This window comes from Panthera onca, chromosome A3 (genome assembly GCF_046562875.1).
Source record: "Panthera onca isolate mPanOnc1 chromosome A3, mPanOnc1 haplotype 2, whole genome shotgun sequence".
NCBI lineage: Eukaryota > Metazoa > Chordata > Mammalia > Carnivora > Felidae > Panthera > Panthera onca.
In genome coordinates this window covers 108442756-108460002 of record NC_138341.1, presented here as the reverse complement: position 1 = coordinate 108460002, position 17247 = coordinate 108442756, and the positions used below count along the sequence as shown (strand labels likewise).

General features: G+C 43.7%; 1 long non-coding RNA gene across 1 annotated transcript; it reads right to left on the bottom strand.

Moving 5' to 3' along the window:
- Positions 1-1701: 1701 nt before the first annotated feature.
- LOC132665598 (uncharacterized) lies at positions 1702-9589 on the bottom strand. Its single transcript, XR_009604192.3, has 3 exons — positions 9440-9589; positions 8463-8632; positions 1702-2590 (listed from the first exon to the last, which is right to left on the bottom strand). It is a non-coding gene; the product is annotated as an uncharacterized LOC132665598 (long non-coding RNA).
- Positions 9590-17247: the final 7658 nt, after the last annotated feature.

The following is a 17247-nucleotide window of genomic DNA, read 5'->3' as shown; positions in this document are numbered from 1 at the left end:
TATATTTTTTTAACATTTATTCAGTTTTTGAGAGACAGAAAGAGAGCATGAGTGGGGAAGGGGCAGGGAGAGAGGGAGACACAGAATCAGAAGTAGGCTCCAGGCTCTGAGCTGTCAGCACAGAGCCCGACGTGGGGCTTGAACTCATGAACCATGAGATCATGACCTGAGCTGAAGTCGGATGCTTAACCAACTGAGCCACCCAAGTGCCCCAAGTTTAAAGATCTTAAAATAGGAAGATTGTCTTGGATCATCTGGGCATAACCTAATCACAGAAAGCCTTATAAGCAGAGAACTTTTTCCAGCTGGAGTCAGAGAGACATGGTAGAAGGAAAAGTAGGAGATGTTGAATCTATAAGGAAGACTTGACCTACTTTGCTGGGCTGGGGGTGGGGGTGGGGAGGGGAATGTGGAAAGCGTAAGTAACACAGGAAGTCTCTCAAAGAAGCAGAGACTGGCTCTTGGCTGACAACCAGAAAGGAAACTGAGACCCCCATTCTACAACCAAGAGAAACTGAACTTGGCCAACAACTTGAATGGGCTTGGAAGCCAACTGATTCCCAGGCTCTCCAGCAGGGAACGAAGCCTCATCAGCACCATGACTGCAGCTTTGTGAGCCTTTAAGCAGGGGACCCAGTTGAACTATACCTGGACTTCTGACCTACAGAACTGTAAGATAAGAGATGGGTGTTGTTTTAAGCCTCTGTGTGGTAATTCATTACAGTAGCAATAGAAAACCTACACCCAATGTGTAAACTGACCACTGCAAGGCAATTTGAGCCACATGGACCTCAAGGAGTGTGCCCTAGGCCACGGGCAGAGACAGCAACAGCCAGCTGTGGAAGACAGTGGAGAAGGCCTCCTGGAGAAGGAGGAGTTTCAGCAGGGCTTTGAAGGAACACTGTGTTAGGTCAGACTCCTCCCAGAAGCTTGCCCTGAAACAAGGATTTTAGGGCAGGTACTTGTTTTAGGTGATAATCCCAGGAAATACCAGCAGAGGAATGAGAAAGTGAGACAGGGAAAGGAAAGAAGTCAATAAAAATGAGTTTTCAAGCAAGTGAACAGTTGTGGGCAAAGAGGGTTCTGTCCTTCAAGGAGGTACAGGGAAACTGTGTAGACTATGCCTGAGAACAGCTATATTCGAGGGACAATAGGATGAGATGATCAACTCCTATGGTCATTGACTGAGAGTTTTTTAGCTGGTACTTCTGGCCTATCACCAGGGTCAGAGCACCCACCAGCAACTGCGGAAAGCACTCAGGTGGAAAGTTGCAGGTGCTGGCAGTTGGAAGTCTGGGTGCTATGAACTGAACCGGTAGGGGCCCAGGCGTACAGGTAGAACACCTACAATATCTGCTGCAAGGGGTGAGGTTACCAGGCACAGACCAGAGAAGGAGTTCCAGGCAGAGGGGGATGGGTATGCACATAGAGGCATGAAAAATACACAAAAGAGTGTTGTAAAGTGATTAGTGGAGTTTGGTCCGGATTCAGACGAGCAGGGCTGAATTCTGGTTCCATCTCCTCACTCACTGTGCCTCCTTGGGCAAGTGACTTCACTGCCCTTTGTGATGTTTATACAACAGGAATTCTGTATAGTACCTGTCTTACTGGGTTGTCATGAGGATTAAATTAGATAATGTTTTAAAAGGGCATCGTAGACCCTTACCTAACACCATACACAAAAATTAACTCAAAATGGACCAAAGATCTAAATGATAAAACCCTTCAAAGAAAACATAGGACAAAAACTTCATGATATTGGATTTGGCAATGATTTTTTGGATAGGACACCAAAGACACAGGCAGCAAAAAAAAAAATGACAAATTTGACTCCATAAAAATTAAAAGCTTTTGTGCATCAAAGAATGTATCAGCAAAATGAAAAGACAACCTATAGAAAAGGAGAAAATGTTTGCAAATCATCTGATAGATTAATATCTAGAATATATAAAGAGCTCCTATAATTCAACAACAAAAAAACAAACAGCCTAAATAAAAATGAGCAAAGGGCTTGAGTAGACATTTCTTGAAGAAACGTGAATGGCCAATAAGCACTTAAAAAGATGCTCATTGGGTCCCCTGGTTGGGTCAGTCGGTTAAGCATCCAACTCTTGATTTTGGCTCAGGTCATCATTTCACAGTTTGTGGGTTCGAGCCCTGCGTTGGGCTCTCCTCTGACAGTGCAGGGCCTGCTTGGGATTCTGTCTCTCCCTCTCTCTCTGCCCCTCCCTCGCTTGCTCTTTCTCTCTCCCAAAACAAATAAATAAACTTAAAAAAAAGAAAAACAACTGCTCTTCATCTAATCATTAGTGAAATGTGTATCAAAACCACCTCATACCCATTTTTTGTGGCTACTATAAAAAACAAAAACCACCATCACCACCAAAAACAACAAAACACCCCAGAAAATAGCAAGGTATGGAAAGGGCATGATGGAATTGGAAGACTTATACGCTCTTGATGGGAATGTAAAATGGTACAGCCACTGTGGAAAATAGTATAGCAGTTCCTGAAAAAATTAGACATAGACTTACCATATAATCCAGCAATTCCACTTCTGGTATATACCCCAAAGAATTGAAAGCAGGATCTGAAAGAGATATTTGTATACCTATATTCATAACAGTATTATTCACAATAGCCAAAAGGTAGAAGCAACTCAAATGTCCATTGACAGATGAATGGATAAATTGTGATATATACATACAAATGAATATTATTCAGCCTTAAAAAGGAAGGAAATTCTGACACCTTCTACAATATGAATGTGTCTTGAGGACATCATGCAAAATGAAATAAGCTAGTCAAGAAAGACAAATACTGGGGGTCCTGGGTGGCTCAGTTGGTTAAGTGTCTGACTCCTGATTTTGGATTAGGTCATGATCTCATGGTCGTGAGACTGAGCCCCATGTCCAGCTCCATGCTGATCATGGAGACTGCTTGGGATTCTCCCTCTTCTCTCTCTCTGCTCTTGCCCCAATTGTGCATGCATGCCCACTCTCAAAATAAATAAGCATTAAAAAAAAAAAGACAAACACTGTATGATTCCACTTAATATGAGTTATCTAGAGCAGTCAAAATCATAGAGAAAGAAAGTAGAATGGTGGTTGCCAGGAGATGAGGGAAAGGGTAATGGAGACTTATTATATAATAGCACATAGTTTCAGTTTTGCAAAATGAAAAAAGCTGTGGAGATTCATGGCGGTGATGGCTGCACAATGACATGAATATACTTGATAGCATTGAGCTGTACATTTAAAAATTCTTAAGATGGTACCTTTTATGTTATGTATATTTTGCTGCAACTTAAATGGAAAGAAAAAATAATTTTTAAAAAAGGGGGTTTGTTGCCTGGTCAGCACTTAATAATGATAAACGCTAGATTTGTTGTGCTGAGTGAGGGTGAATGTTGATTAGCTGGCTGTGCTCAAGGGTAGAGTACCTGGGGAAAATGGGTCCAGTGTGGGCATGAGGCCAAAAAGGTGGGTTGCAGGTGTGAGTTACCTCTGTAGTCTGTGTTTAAAAATGTGGCCTTGCTTTTCAATAGGGACTTTTGAATCTAGGGGTCCATGGTTCCTAAGGAGTCTACGGGTAAGATTCAGAAGGTCCATAAACTTGGATAGAAAGAAAAGTTACTTCTATTTTCACAAACTTTGAACTAAAATTGTCCTTTTCTTTTAATGATGAATATGGGAACCAAATCACAGTGCCATTGGCAGGAATTATGACTTTATCCCTAGTAAAATACACAGAGATTTCCAGATTGCAAACTCATCACTACTCCAAAACGTTGGTTTCCAGATCTGCAATTAGATTGTGATATTTCATGCATTAATAAAGAAGCATATATAACAAACATGTTTATTTTTAAATATTTTGGTAAGTGCATTTCAGTATAATTGGTTTCCTTTGTACCCTTATGTATTCTGTTTTATGAATTTCAAAACATTCTTCTTTTTCTTTTTTTTTTTTTTTTTTTAAGTTTATTTATTTTGAGAGAGTGAGTGAGCAGGGAGGGACAAAGAGAGAGGGAGGGAGAGAGAATCCTAAGCAGGGTCCAGGCTGTCAGAGTGGCGCCCAATGTGAGGCTTAATCTTACGAACTGTGAGATCATGACCCAAGTGGAAATCAAGAGTTGGATGCTTAACCGACAAGCCACCCAGGTGCCCCTCAGAACATTATTCTAAGATGGAGGTCCCCACGCTTCACCAGGCCTGCCGTGAGTCCATGCAAAAATAAAAAAGAAAGGGTAAAAAGTATAATCTGACATGTATCTAGTTGCAGTTATAGCTGGCTTTATTGAACATGGCTGTGTTCAAAGGGTCATGATCTGACTTGTGGCATTATACAAAGTTATCTGATAATAAATTCGTACAAGTAAAAGTTCCGACCAGATTTGCATGCCCGAGTGATAAATGCACATCAATAGTTCTCGGTCCTTCTTCCCCATCAACAGCTGTGGTTAACCCTGGCACTGAGCCTCATTGAGTCAGAGCCAGGTTTCCTTGGGAACAGATACGCTATCTGTGGGGGAATGCATGTGTGGGTGGAAAAAATGCCTCGGGTTTTCTGATAGCACTCTCTTACCCTCAACAGTTGCCCTTCTCTCCTCCTTGATAAACACTGTAAAAACAAAAAAATTGACACCCAATACTCTAGATCTAGGAGCTGAAGAGAAGGTGGTCACCATGGGCTCTTTCTGGAAAAGTAGAATTTGAGCACACATATTCAAATAAGTAGTTATGTTCATGGTGAATATAGGGATGAATATAAATTTCAGTTAGATTAGAAATGGAGGGATTTCAGGGCAAGTTTATGAGACAGAAATGCCTAGCTGTTCTTGAAATTCTTTTCCTCTTCTTCCTTGGACCTACAGACCACTTTTCCCGGCCTCCTTTGCAGTGGAGCAGAGCCACGGGACTGTGCTCTGGTTAATGGAAGGTTAGTGGATGTGAAGTGCATTGCTTCCAGGCTAGGCTCTTGAAACCTTCCCACAGGCAGACATCCTCCAGGCTTTTACCCCTTTTGCCACAATTTTGGTGGTCTATGTATAATCACAGGGTCTTTATAAGTGGAAGGACAATGGAGGCCATAACATATCCCAGTTAAGGATGTATCTTTCCCATTAGCACTGGGAGAGGCCTGGTCTTGCCTAGATCATGGGCTTGATCTTGAATGAATCACTGTGGCCTGGCAGATGGATGACTCGGTCATGATCCCACCCATGGGGTGAGAAATTGGCCCAGTAGGCCTCATCAAAGCAGATGGGGTGCATTAGTTTCTCATCGCTGCTATAACAATTTATCACAAACCTAGTGCTTTGAAATAACATAAATTTACTACCTTATGGTTCTGGAAGTCAGATGTCTAAAATGGGAATCTGTGGGCTAAAATCAGGGTGCTGGCCAGCCTGATTTCCTTTCTAAGGCTTTAGAGGAGAATCCATTTCCTTGCCTTTTCCACCTTACAGAGACCTCTTGCACGTCATGGCTTGTGCCTAATTTCTCCACCTTCAAAGCCAATAGCATCCATGTTATGCTGTCATATTTCTGGTTCAAGTTCTATCTCCCTCTTCCACTTATAAGGACCCCTGTGATTTAGGAAAAAAAAAAAGAGGGATGCCTGGGTGGCTCAGTCAGTGACTTGATTTCAGCTCAGTTCATGATCTCATGGTTCATGAGATCGATCCCTGTGTTGGGCTCTGTGCTGACAGTATGGATCTTGCTTGGAATTCTCTCTCTTATTCTCTCTCTGCCCCTTCTCTGATCATGCTCTCTCTCTCTCTCTCTCTCTCAAAATAAGTAAATAAACATTAAAAAAAAAAAAGGACCCTTGTTATTACATTGGGCTCACTGGATAATCCAGGGTCATCTTCCACGTTGAAGTCAGTTGATAAGTGATCTTAATTCTTTCTACAACCTTAATTCCCCTTTGCCACATAATCTAATGTATTTATGGGTTCCAGGGATTATGACATGGATATCTCTGGGGTCCATTACTCTGCATACCACATAGAACGAACACAATCACAATGAGATGAAAAGAAAGGTGACTCCCCAAAGGAAGGAATGCTGGGAAGACAGGAAGCATATGTTCTCTCTCATAATTTAAGATTTAAAGGGGTGTGGCCACCCATCTTTGTGCACTTCATTTGTACCTTTTTAAAATTATATATATACATATATATATATATTTTTTTTTTTTTTTGAGAGAGAGAGAGAGAGAGAGAGAGAGAGAGACAGACTGCAAGTAGGGGAGGGGCAGAGAGAGAGGGAGACACAGAATCTGAAGCAGGCTCCAGGCTCTGAGTTGTCAATACAGGGCTCAACACAGGGCTTGAACACACGAACCATAAGATCATGACCTGAGCAGAAGTCGGTTGCTTAGCTGACTGAGCCACCCAGGCGCCCCTTGTACCTTTATTAAACATTTGTAGCAAATGTTTGTGATGTCCTATGCCACATCTTCTCAACTCACCTGATTTTAGCACACCTTTGATAGTCAGTTTGAATGCTTTGCCAGCATCCTTTATAAAGTTTCCATAGAAACAGCTCTCTGCTTTCTCTAAGACAGTGGAAGATCACTTGGGCAAATTCAGCTAACTAGAAAGTGCAAGAGAGTTAACACTCAGGGAGGGAGCAATATTCATCTAATGGGGGATGGAATCAAGGGTTAACTGCCACAGCCTCCATCCTCTGGTGGAACACTTCTGATGTGCTTTCTTCATGGTTCTTCAGAAGATTCGAGTGGTTGGGGGTGCCTGGGTAGCTCAGTTGGTTAAACATCGGATTTGATCTTGATTTTGGCTCAGGTCATGTTCTTGTGGTCATGGGATCCAGTCCTGCATTGGGCTCTGAGCTGAACGTGGAGCCTGCTTAAGATTCTCTCTCTTCCTCTCTCTCTCCCTCTGCCCATCTCCTCTGCTCATGCTCTCTCTCGCTCTCAAAATAAATAAATAAACATTTTTAAAAAGGAGAAGAAGAAGATCCCAGTCCAGTTGGTATTGAGCCTCGGTTGCCCACAGCGGTAACCAGCTCCTTAACACAGTCTGTGTGTTGGCTTTCCCCCCTTCCCTGTCTCGTTCTCCCCACCCCTCACTCCTGCTTCCTCGGATCATCTCCCAAACAAGACTACCTGAACGCACAGCCTTCTCTCAGATTGCGCTTTTTTGGAGGAACCTGGCTAAAACAGCACCCACCACTGATGTTTTACGGAGGAGAGTCAGGGATGCAGGGCTCTGCAGGGTAGAACCCTGCCAGTACAATCCAGTGCAGCTTGTTTACAGGCAACTGTTAGGACTGGCTGGCATCTAGTTGGTTGGCAGGTGCCCATGTCAGACAGGCCATCTCCCACTTACGAGATCTGTCAGCACCACAACATAAATCACCGGGCCTGACATGTCCTTCTTGGCTGGTTATGAGGTTCTAGTTCAAGACTTGTGAGTAGGGAATATAAATATCTTACGACACAGTCCTATTGGGCCATGTGCTGGAAAGGTCGGTGTTCCATAAATGAGGAGAAAAGGTTATCTGAGGTTATTGATTTTTTTTTTCCCCTTTAGTTCAGGCTGAGGTCAGGGTTGTTTATTTGAATTCTGGCAATAACCCTGGGAATTTACTTAGGTGCCAAGGGAAACATGAGGACAGTGGACTCCAGAAAGAGGGTGCACCAAGACACATGAGATAGCAGGCGTGAGCCCAGAGGAAGACACCAGGGCCTTGGCCTAGACACAACAAATGCCTGGTGACTTTCGAGGGGGGGGTCACACATTCTTTGTTGGCTAATGCAGACATCCTTTAACCTATGTACCAGAGGGAGGTGAGGTAGAAGGCGGAGACATAGATTTTCAGAAGACTTTTCTCATCTCACCCCCTGTCCCCTGAGATGCAGAGTGCGGCCATTCTCTTATGAAAACTTGTCCCTCCCCCAGGTGATGGCACAGCTGAGAATAGGGTCCTAGCACACTTAGCACCACTGGCAGCCTCCTTCCGGTTTCAGGGAAGCTGACTCTGAGATAAAGAGCTGCATGGAGGAAGTCCAGTGAGGAGTGCTTTTGGGGGGACATAAGACCTTTGAGGGAGAAAGGGAGGAAGGTTCGGGCAGCTTGGGAAGTTGGGCTGTGATGCTGTCACTCTACAGGCCTCGAGCAAACCCACTCAGAGCTCCGGAGCTGGGTGGGCCTTCAGAGTTGTTTTGACTTGAGACAACCAGTCTTTGCACTCAGACTACCCCCAGGAAGGTCATGTAGCCTTGGTCAAGGCAGCCACCAGGGCCCAACCTTCCTGGCAACTGAGGGGGTGAATATCTTGGTCCTGAAGTGGGGATCTTGACAAGACACCAGAGCATCCATTACAATTACCGTGTGCCACTGCCCCCGGGCCTCACAAAGGCCCCCACACCCCACCCCCATCTTCAGTGACCTTCATTCAGCCTTCCCTGGAAACAGAAAGAGCCACTTTTACCTTGAAGATGCTTTGGGTTTAAGGAGAAAGCGTTTTTCCTTCCCCCTTGAATTCCAGGTTAATCCCTTTCCATGGTAGGATTTCCTGTGTCACTAGTCCTCATTCCTTTGTTTTGCTCTCCTCCTTTTAACGGACCCATCTTTCCTGCTAGTGTTCTGGGAGTGGTTTACCTGTGGAGGCAGAAACACCATGGAGTGGACCAGTATACAACTGCGGTGTCATTTGAGTGTTGGAGTTGAGCATTTTCGTGCAGGCTGTGTGTGAACTGAGTAACGGTGTGGCTATCACCATACTTTAGCGTCTCCACCAGAGCACGAAAAATACTTACTGAATTGCACTGCGGTGACTAAGCATGGGGGGAATGAAGTCACCAAAGTAGGGCTGTTGGGGAGTCCTGGAGAAAGGGGTGGGTAAGGTTCAGGGATCACAGCAAGGTGGTCCCTGAGCTCACTCAGACTCTGGGCTGGGTTTTCAGCTACCACCTGGAATAATTCAACATGTGACCTTTATTTACTCATGTATGAATATATACAGTAGGTCAGCTTGTCATTCCACTCAGTAAACAGCAAATGCCATCTATGCATTTGGAACCACCTGGGACTGGGAGAATCAAAGATAAAGGAAGGAGACTGGGGGCTTACCCTGAGGAATTTGCAGCCGAAAAAGGAAGGTAGCTGATGTAACAGGTAGGAGAACCATGCAATAATCCAGGTGAGAATTCAAGATTCAAGAATCTGAATTCTCCATAAAACCCAAGGAAGATTTATAGTCAACAAACCTTTGTTTCTCTCTTTACGGTTTCCTAATCTGTACCTCAAAGCCTTTGTGTTAATAATTCTTTCTTTCTTAATGAAATGGTAGCCCAGTTGCCTTCCCGCCCCCCCCCCCCTTTATTTGTAGCACTATTTAGAAACAAGTGGGAAACAATGAGAGGGAGAGAGAGAGAGAGAGAAGGTCTAATATAATAGCATACTGACCTGCAAATTAACAGAAGTTCTTTCTTCAAGCTCCAGGACTTTTCCCATAATACAAAACCTTTCATTGTTATATGCATGGTGCTTTTATATTCCCAGCAATACAGTCGCTGGCCTGAGTCTCTGGTGGATTTTCCTGCTGAGTGAGAAACTTTATGCTGCAACAACCCGAAGCCAAGTCTAGCTTTCCCTGGGGAGCCAAGAGAATGAACTCCAGGAATGCCACACCACTGATATTTCCATTGCTTCAATCTGGAAACTTCATCACTGGAGATGATGGAAGGAAGATTCTAGCCCAAGCTGCACCTTCTACTGTGAAAGTAGCATGGACCCTTCCTTTAATGATTAATAGCTTTACTAAGCCAGACCAAACTGCAAAGGATAAAAAGCATCTGTTTGTAATCAGGGGGACTTAAAGGCACCGAGGTCAATTTTTATTCAACCTGCCTCCAGTGGAACCGTGTCAGCCTCCACTCTCTGGTTGTCAGGGAGAGGAAGTTTCTGCCATCAGATATTTTCCCAGAAGAGAACTGGTTGAGTGCATTAGGAAACCCATAATGATAACATTAATGTAAAGCTTTTTATCATTAAGCTATAGAAAAGAAGAGGTATAAAAGGACATTTAATATGGCAAAGTGAATTACAGTCCATGTAGCAAATATATTATGGTTGGTTTAAGAATGAAAGGAGTCAAGATACCTATGGCACTTAGTGCCAGCTCATAGGAAGTATTATTGTGTGTTGGCTTTTTAAATTTTTTTTTATTTTAAATGTTTATTTATTTTGGAGAGAGACAAAGTGCAAGCATGGGAGGGGCAGAGAGAGAGGGAGACACAGAATCCGAAGCAGGCTCCAGGCTCTGAGCTGTCAGCACAGAGCCCGACATGGGGCTCGAACTCATGAACCGTGAGATCTTGACCTGAGCCGAAGTCAGATGCTCAACCAACTGAGCCACCCAGGCACCCCTCCCGTTAGTTATTCTTATCCCTGGTGTACTCTTCTGTATTAGTTTCCGATGGCTGCTGTGACAAATTGCCACGAGCTTGGTGGCTACGACCAACACAGATTTATCATCTTACGGCTCTGCAGGTCAGGAAAGATAACCTGGGGCGTATTGAAATGTTAAGAGTTAGAGCAAAAATGGATTCGAATCGAGCCGTGCCAAACCAGAAGTTCGTAGAAGCGTTGTACTGATAGGAACTGAGAGTCTTTTACAAAGCCAAGGTGGAAGCAAGCAAGAACATCATTTGATTGGCTATGACTTCAGCATTTGACTTATTTGAGAGAGCCTAGCTGACTGCAATTGGTTTCAATTCTCTAACCTTGAGGCATGTACAGGTTTAGCTTTTGGCTTGTTTACAGCAGACTGCTGAGGTATTAGGACCACCCAGCAAAAGGCCTCCTTGTTTAATTCATTTAAAAGAAGTTTACCATGGATCGGCAAGGCTGTGTTCTTTCTGCAGGCTCCAGGGGAGATTCTGTTTCCTCACCTTTTCCAGATGCTGGAGCCGCCTGCATTCTTTGGCTCCTGGCCCCACTGCTTCCAAAGCCACATTTTCTGTTTTGATTCTGACCCTCCTGCCTCCCTCTTACAAGGAGGGAGGATATTGAAACCAGCTGGATAATCCAGGACAACCTTTCTATTTCAAGATCCTTCATTTAATCACATCCGCCAAGTCCCTTTTTTTCCCATGTAAGGTCGTATATTGACAGGTTCTGTGGATTACGATGTGGACCTCTTTGGAGAGGTAATTATCTGGTTCACCACACTTCTTGCAACTACCCCACCCTATTCTTGCTGTAATAGTAGAGCTTCTATAGGCTGAAGGGCCACTATGTGCAGGCCCTGTGAGGCGGGTTTTAGAGATAGTGGAAATGCAGCTGGGTGTGGCATATACAGTCTGGGTTCTGGCTATCTCCCCTTGCACTTTACCATTTCTGGGCCCAGGGTTAGATTTTCAACTGCCACACTTAACAGTTATTTGCCTGAGGGTTTTCTCTAGCTGCCAGAGTCTGTCCTACTCATATGGGGGCAGGGGTAGGGAAGGGAAACAACCAGAAGGGCCAAGGAATCAATGCTCTCCCTGCCCCCAAGCAGCCCTCCATCAATTGCTGATAAAGAACCAACTTCCCTTGCCCTGTGATTGGGAAAATTCTTAAGGGCCTCAAGGTCTGTTTCCAGGGAATCCAAACCAGGACCCTGGAGAAATTTAAGTAACTTGTCCAATGTCTCATGGCTAGTAAGTGACAGGGGTTGGATTCGAACCTAGATCTGCTGCAAAACTCATGCTCCCAGTTATTTCTCTCAGCTGGCTTGTTGCTCATTATACCTGAGAAAGATGGTTGACTCGGGATATAATCAAGCTAGAAGGTGCCTCCTTTCAGCTTCCTCATTTGGAAGAAGAGAGGATCCCCAGAGGGTGGGTAGAGGCCGCAATTCAGCCATCTGAGATCCGGAAAGGTTGGGTGTTATGAATCTCAGTCTGCAGCAACCTACTGAACTCTGAGCACACTTGGGTACCACACACAGAATCACAGAGATGCAGGGCATAGTGACAAGGAACTGGGCTTACCAAAAACATGAACGCACCCACATTTTATCAGTACTCACATGTGCCTAGGATAGTACACATGAGGACAGGGACCGTGATGCTAGCTGGAAGGGAAAACTTTTTTTTTTTTTTTAACGTTTATTTATTTCTGAGAGACAGAGACAGAGAATGAGCACAGGGGTGGGGGGGGGGGGGCAGAGAAAGAGGGAGACACAGAATCTGAAGCAGGCTCCAGGCTCTGACCTGTCAGCACAGAACACAACGTGGGACTCGAACTCACGAACCTTGAGATCATGACCTGAGCTGAAGTTGGACGCTTAACTGACTGAGCCACCCAGGCACCCCTGGAAGGGACAACTTTCTTAAATGCGGCTCTACTAAGGACACCAGGCTGGCTCAGTTGGTAGAGCATCTGACTCTTGATCTCAGGGCCGTGAGTTTGAGCCCCACGTTGGGCATAGACAGGAGTTAAAAAAAAATGTGGTTCTACTAGAATGTAGCTTTCCTGTAATATCGGTTTCAGACCATAAGCTGTCTGTACTGTTGAAGAATGAAATGCAGTGAGTGGGCTCTCTCTCTCTTTTTTTAACCTTTAGGGCTGATTCTGAGTTAACTTTAAATCTGATTTCACCAGGACAAACACTGGTGTGGGAGGCCAAGACTGATTTAGCTGAAGTCTTTCTACTCCTAAGAGCTGTGCCTTCAGAAAAAGCCCTTGCCTGTGGGTTTTATGTGCTTTTTTTCCCTGTATACAAAAATGGCAGTCTCTGGAGAAGAACACTCCAAAAAACAAAGGGTTACATTAACATTCAGAATGTATGAAAAAAGCCATATTCAAGAATGAGATCTTGGCCATTTGTGACAACGTGGACGGTATTACGCTAAGTAAAATAAGTCATACAGAGAAAAGACAAACGTAGAATTGCACTTCTAGGCAGAATCTAAAAAACAAAACAGGGACGTCTGGGTGGCTCAGTTGGTTGAGCATCAGGCTTCGGCTCAGGTCTTGATCTCACAGTTTGTGAGTTCAAGCCCCGCATTAGGTTACTGCTGTCAGCACGGAGGCTGCTTCGGATCCTCTGTCCCCACTCCCCCACACTCCCCCCCTCCATCCCTTCCCCACTGGTGCTCTCTCAAAAATAAATAAACATTTAAAAATTTTTTTAAGTTAAAAAAATCAAGCTAATAAACAAAGCAGAAACAGACCCATAAACACAGAGAACAAATGGGTGGTTGCAAGAAAGGAGGGGGTAGAGGGCATGGGTAAAATAGGTAAAGTGTGGGAGGTATAGACTCCAGCTACGGAAGGAATAAATCATTATACAGCATAGGGAATATAGTCAATGATATTAAAATAGTGTTGTGTGGTGACAGATGGTCGAAAAAAAAGGCTCATATTCAGAATATTGCAAGGCTGCCAATTCACAGAAGAGGTACCTGGCACATCCCCGCTCAGTGTTGCATGCCACTTGGTTCTATTCCTGGTTTTGTCACCGACTCGTGGTGTAAAACCTTCGGGGATCTACTTAACCTCTCTATCAGTTACCTGATCAGTGAAAAGAAGATGATATTACAGTTGTTGGCTGCATCCTTGCTGGAAAGCCTGCAGTTCGTGCTGGTACATTCTTGGTGGGTTAATCCACCTCTACAGCTGCACTGTCTCAGGAAGACTAAAAAAATAGGAAAGTTTAAGAAACTGACTCTTTCTGTCCTTGGCATCCTGTTACCTCTGAATTCTGGTTTTCTCTTCTATTATGGACCCATGGTTCTTGAGTCTGTCATAACAACTTTATATTGTATATCATGTCTTGTAATATATATAGTAATAAATGTTAGTTATATATCATGTGTGGATGCACACCATTTATTACAAGATTGTAATACAGATTTTATTCAGAGTATAGTTGAATCAATTTATTATTTTTTTTTTTAATTTTTTTTTTTAAACATTTATTTATTTTTGAGACAGAGAGAGACAGAGCATGAACGGGGGAGGGTCAGAGAGAGAGGGAGACACAGAATCTGAAACAGGCTCCAGGCTCTGAGCAGTCAGCACAGAGCCCGACAGAGCGGGGCTTGAACTCACAGACCGCGAGATCGTGACCTGAGCTGAAGTCGGACGCTCAACCGACTGAGCCACCCAGGCGCCCCTCAATTTATTATTAACGATTTGGCAATATCAGTACTATTTGGTGACAACCAACAGACATGAAGTCAATGCTACATTACCCGACCAAACTCTTCTTGACTTCTTTTTTTTTTAAGGTTTTATTTTTGGGGCACCTGGGTGGCTCAGTTGGTTAAGTATCTGACTTCAGCTCAGGTCATGATCTCACAGTTCGTGAGTTAGAGCCCTGCGTCGAGCTCTGTGCTGACAACTCAGAGCCTGGAACCTACTTTGGATTCTGTGTCTCCCTCTCTCTCTGCCCCTCCCCCACTCACGCTCTGTCTCTCTGTCTCTCCAAAATGAATAAACATTAAAAAAATTTTAAAAAGTTTTTTTCCAGTTTTTATTAATTAATTTATTAATTTATTTATGTATTTATTTTTCAACATAATACTTAATTTTATTTTTTTTAATTTACATCCAAATTAGTTAGCATATAGTGCCACAATGATTTCAGGAGTAGATTCCTTAATGCCCTTGCCCATTTAGCCAACCCCCCCCCCCACAACCCCTCCACAACCCTCTGTTTGTTCTCTAAATTTAAGTCTTTTATGTTTTGTCCCCTTCCCTGTTTTTATATTATTTTTGCTTCCCTTCCTTTCTGTTCATCTGTTTTGTATCTTAAATTCCTCATATGAGTGAAGTCGTATGATATTTGTCTTTCTCTGACTAATTTTGCTTAGCATAATACCCTGTAGTTCCATCCACGTAGTTGCAAATGGCAAGATTTCATTCTTTTTGATTGCTGAGTAATACTCCATTGTATAAATATACCACACCTTCTTTATCCATTCATCCATTGATGGACATTTGGGCTCTTTCCATACTTTGGTTATTGTTGATAGTGCTGCTAAAACATGGGGGTGCATGTGTCCCTTTGAAACAGGATACCCATATCCCTTGGATAAATACATAGTAGTGCAATTTCTGGGTCATAGGGTAGTTCTATTTTTAATTTTTTGAGGAACCTCCATACTGTTTTCCAGAGTGGCTGCACCAGCTTGCATTCCCCCCTCAAAAGGTTTTATTTTTAAGTAATCTCTATACCCCATGTGGGGCTCAAACTCACAACCCTGAGATCAAGAGTTGCATGCTCCATTGGCTGAGCCAGCCAGGTGCTCTGGCTTCTTTTAATCCTAAAGTGATTTGTACAGTGTAATTAGTTCAATAAATTATTCTCAGAAAAGATGAACAAATCTAACTGTATCCTGAATTCAGTAAAAAATCTTGAACTATCATTCTAAAAATTTGACTTCACCTTGACCAGAGTTTGGGACTAAATGTTTTTCCCACCAGAAAGATTTCGAAGGATTTCTGTGGGGAAAGAGTACCATACAGAAAACGTTACCGAATAAGTCACCTTCCCACTTGTTCTCAAGCTGCAGTTTCACAGAGATCCCTAAACCTGAGTGCTAGAACTTGGCCTAGGGAAAACAGGGGTGGCATGGGATATTAGAAGACCGTGGTCAAGGGGCGCCTGGGTGGCTCAGTCGGTTAAGCGTCCGACTTCAGCTCAGATCATGATCTCACAGTTCATGAGTTCGAGCCCCATGTCAGGCTCTGTGTTGACAACTTGAAGCCTGGAGCCTGCTTCACATTCTGTGTCTCCCTCTCTTTCTCTGCCTTTCCTCTGCTCGAGCGCTCTCTCTCTCTCAAAAATAAACAAATACACCTTAAAAACAAAAAAAGAAGACCATGGGCAAGTGGGTTGCATCAAGTGCACACAGTGCTTAGAGCACAGGGGCGAAAGGCAAAGGGAGGAAAAGCTTGTGAGGCCAACTGTTCTGAGATGTCAAGGGAAGCTCCAGAAAGCTTGGGAATGAGACAATTCTACTCCCTTATGTGGTAAGCTGAGGAGTAGCTGACAACTTCCAACTGCAGTTACCCGTCATCAGATGATGTTTGCCTGAATCAACTCAGTACCTTGAAAAAGGAAGGGTGCACATTATCATGGCACATGCAAATTTTGGGGGTGTCGGTGATCTGTTGCACACGGGCTGGGACATAGCCGTCTTTCTTGAAAACAGAGGGATCTTTTGGCTTTCCCACTATATGTTGTAGGTGTCCTTCTGAAGATCCGCTCTCCTGATGGGAACAGGTAAATCAGAATGGAAGCAAACGAATTGTTCGATTCTGTATTCGCAAAAGAACCTAAGTCATTCAAGGTTAGCCCCAAATAGAACACCCCTGTAATGTGATCAGCATGGAAAAAAGCATGCATCAGAGAGGGGAGGACAGAATGAATAAGATACCCCTGGCTGGCAACACCACCCAGACTTCCAGGAATAAGCAGGCAGCAGGCTCAGAAATGCCACTGATATCTGGCAAGTCAACTCTCCCCCGAAGCCCTAGAGATTCTGGGCTTCTCTGCGGCTTTGTGTGTCACTAAAAACGGACTTCTATAATAGCATAAGTTTCTGAAGAGAAACTGAATATAATCCCTTAATTAGTATGGGGACGTGTCTCTAGAGAATGTGAAGTCAGGGAAGGGTTGGCATCAAGGGGAAAGAACAGGATTCAAGGTCAGCTTGGGCTTTGTCTGTTAGGCTGCTTAGGTGGTATGTTATTCTTTTGTTGATCATTGGTGATTGTGAATGGTCTATCATGTATTCCAATATTCTGGTTTTGTTTGTTTGTTTGTTTTTTAACGTCTTATTTGTCTTTTATCCCATCCCCAAATTCCTAATAATGGATGTTAAAGTTGACAAGACTATACATAACAAGTCTGTGTCTTTTTGAAAGAATGTTTAATCAAACCAAATTGGATTTGCTCCCTGATTTTTATGTATGTGTCCTTATAGCTATAAAAACACTTTTACTTTAAAAAAACAAACTTGATGGGGCGCCTGGGTGGCCCAGTGGGTTGAGCGTCCGACTTTGGCTCAGGTCATGATCTCGCGGTGTGTGAGTTTGAGCCCCGCGTTGGGCTCTATGCTGACAGCTCGGAGCCTGGAGCCTGCTTCGGATTCTGTGTCTCCCTCTCTCTCTGCCCCTCCCCTGCTCATGCTCTATCTCTCTCTGTCTCAAAAATAAATAAAAACATTTTAAAAATTAAAAAAAATAAAAAAACAAACTTGGGGGGCGCCTGTGTG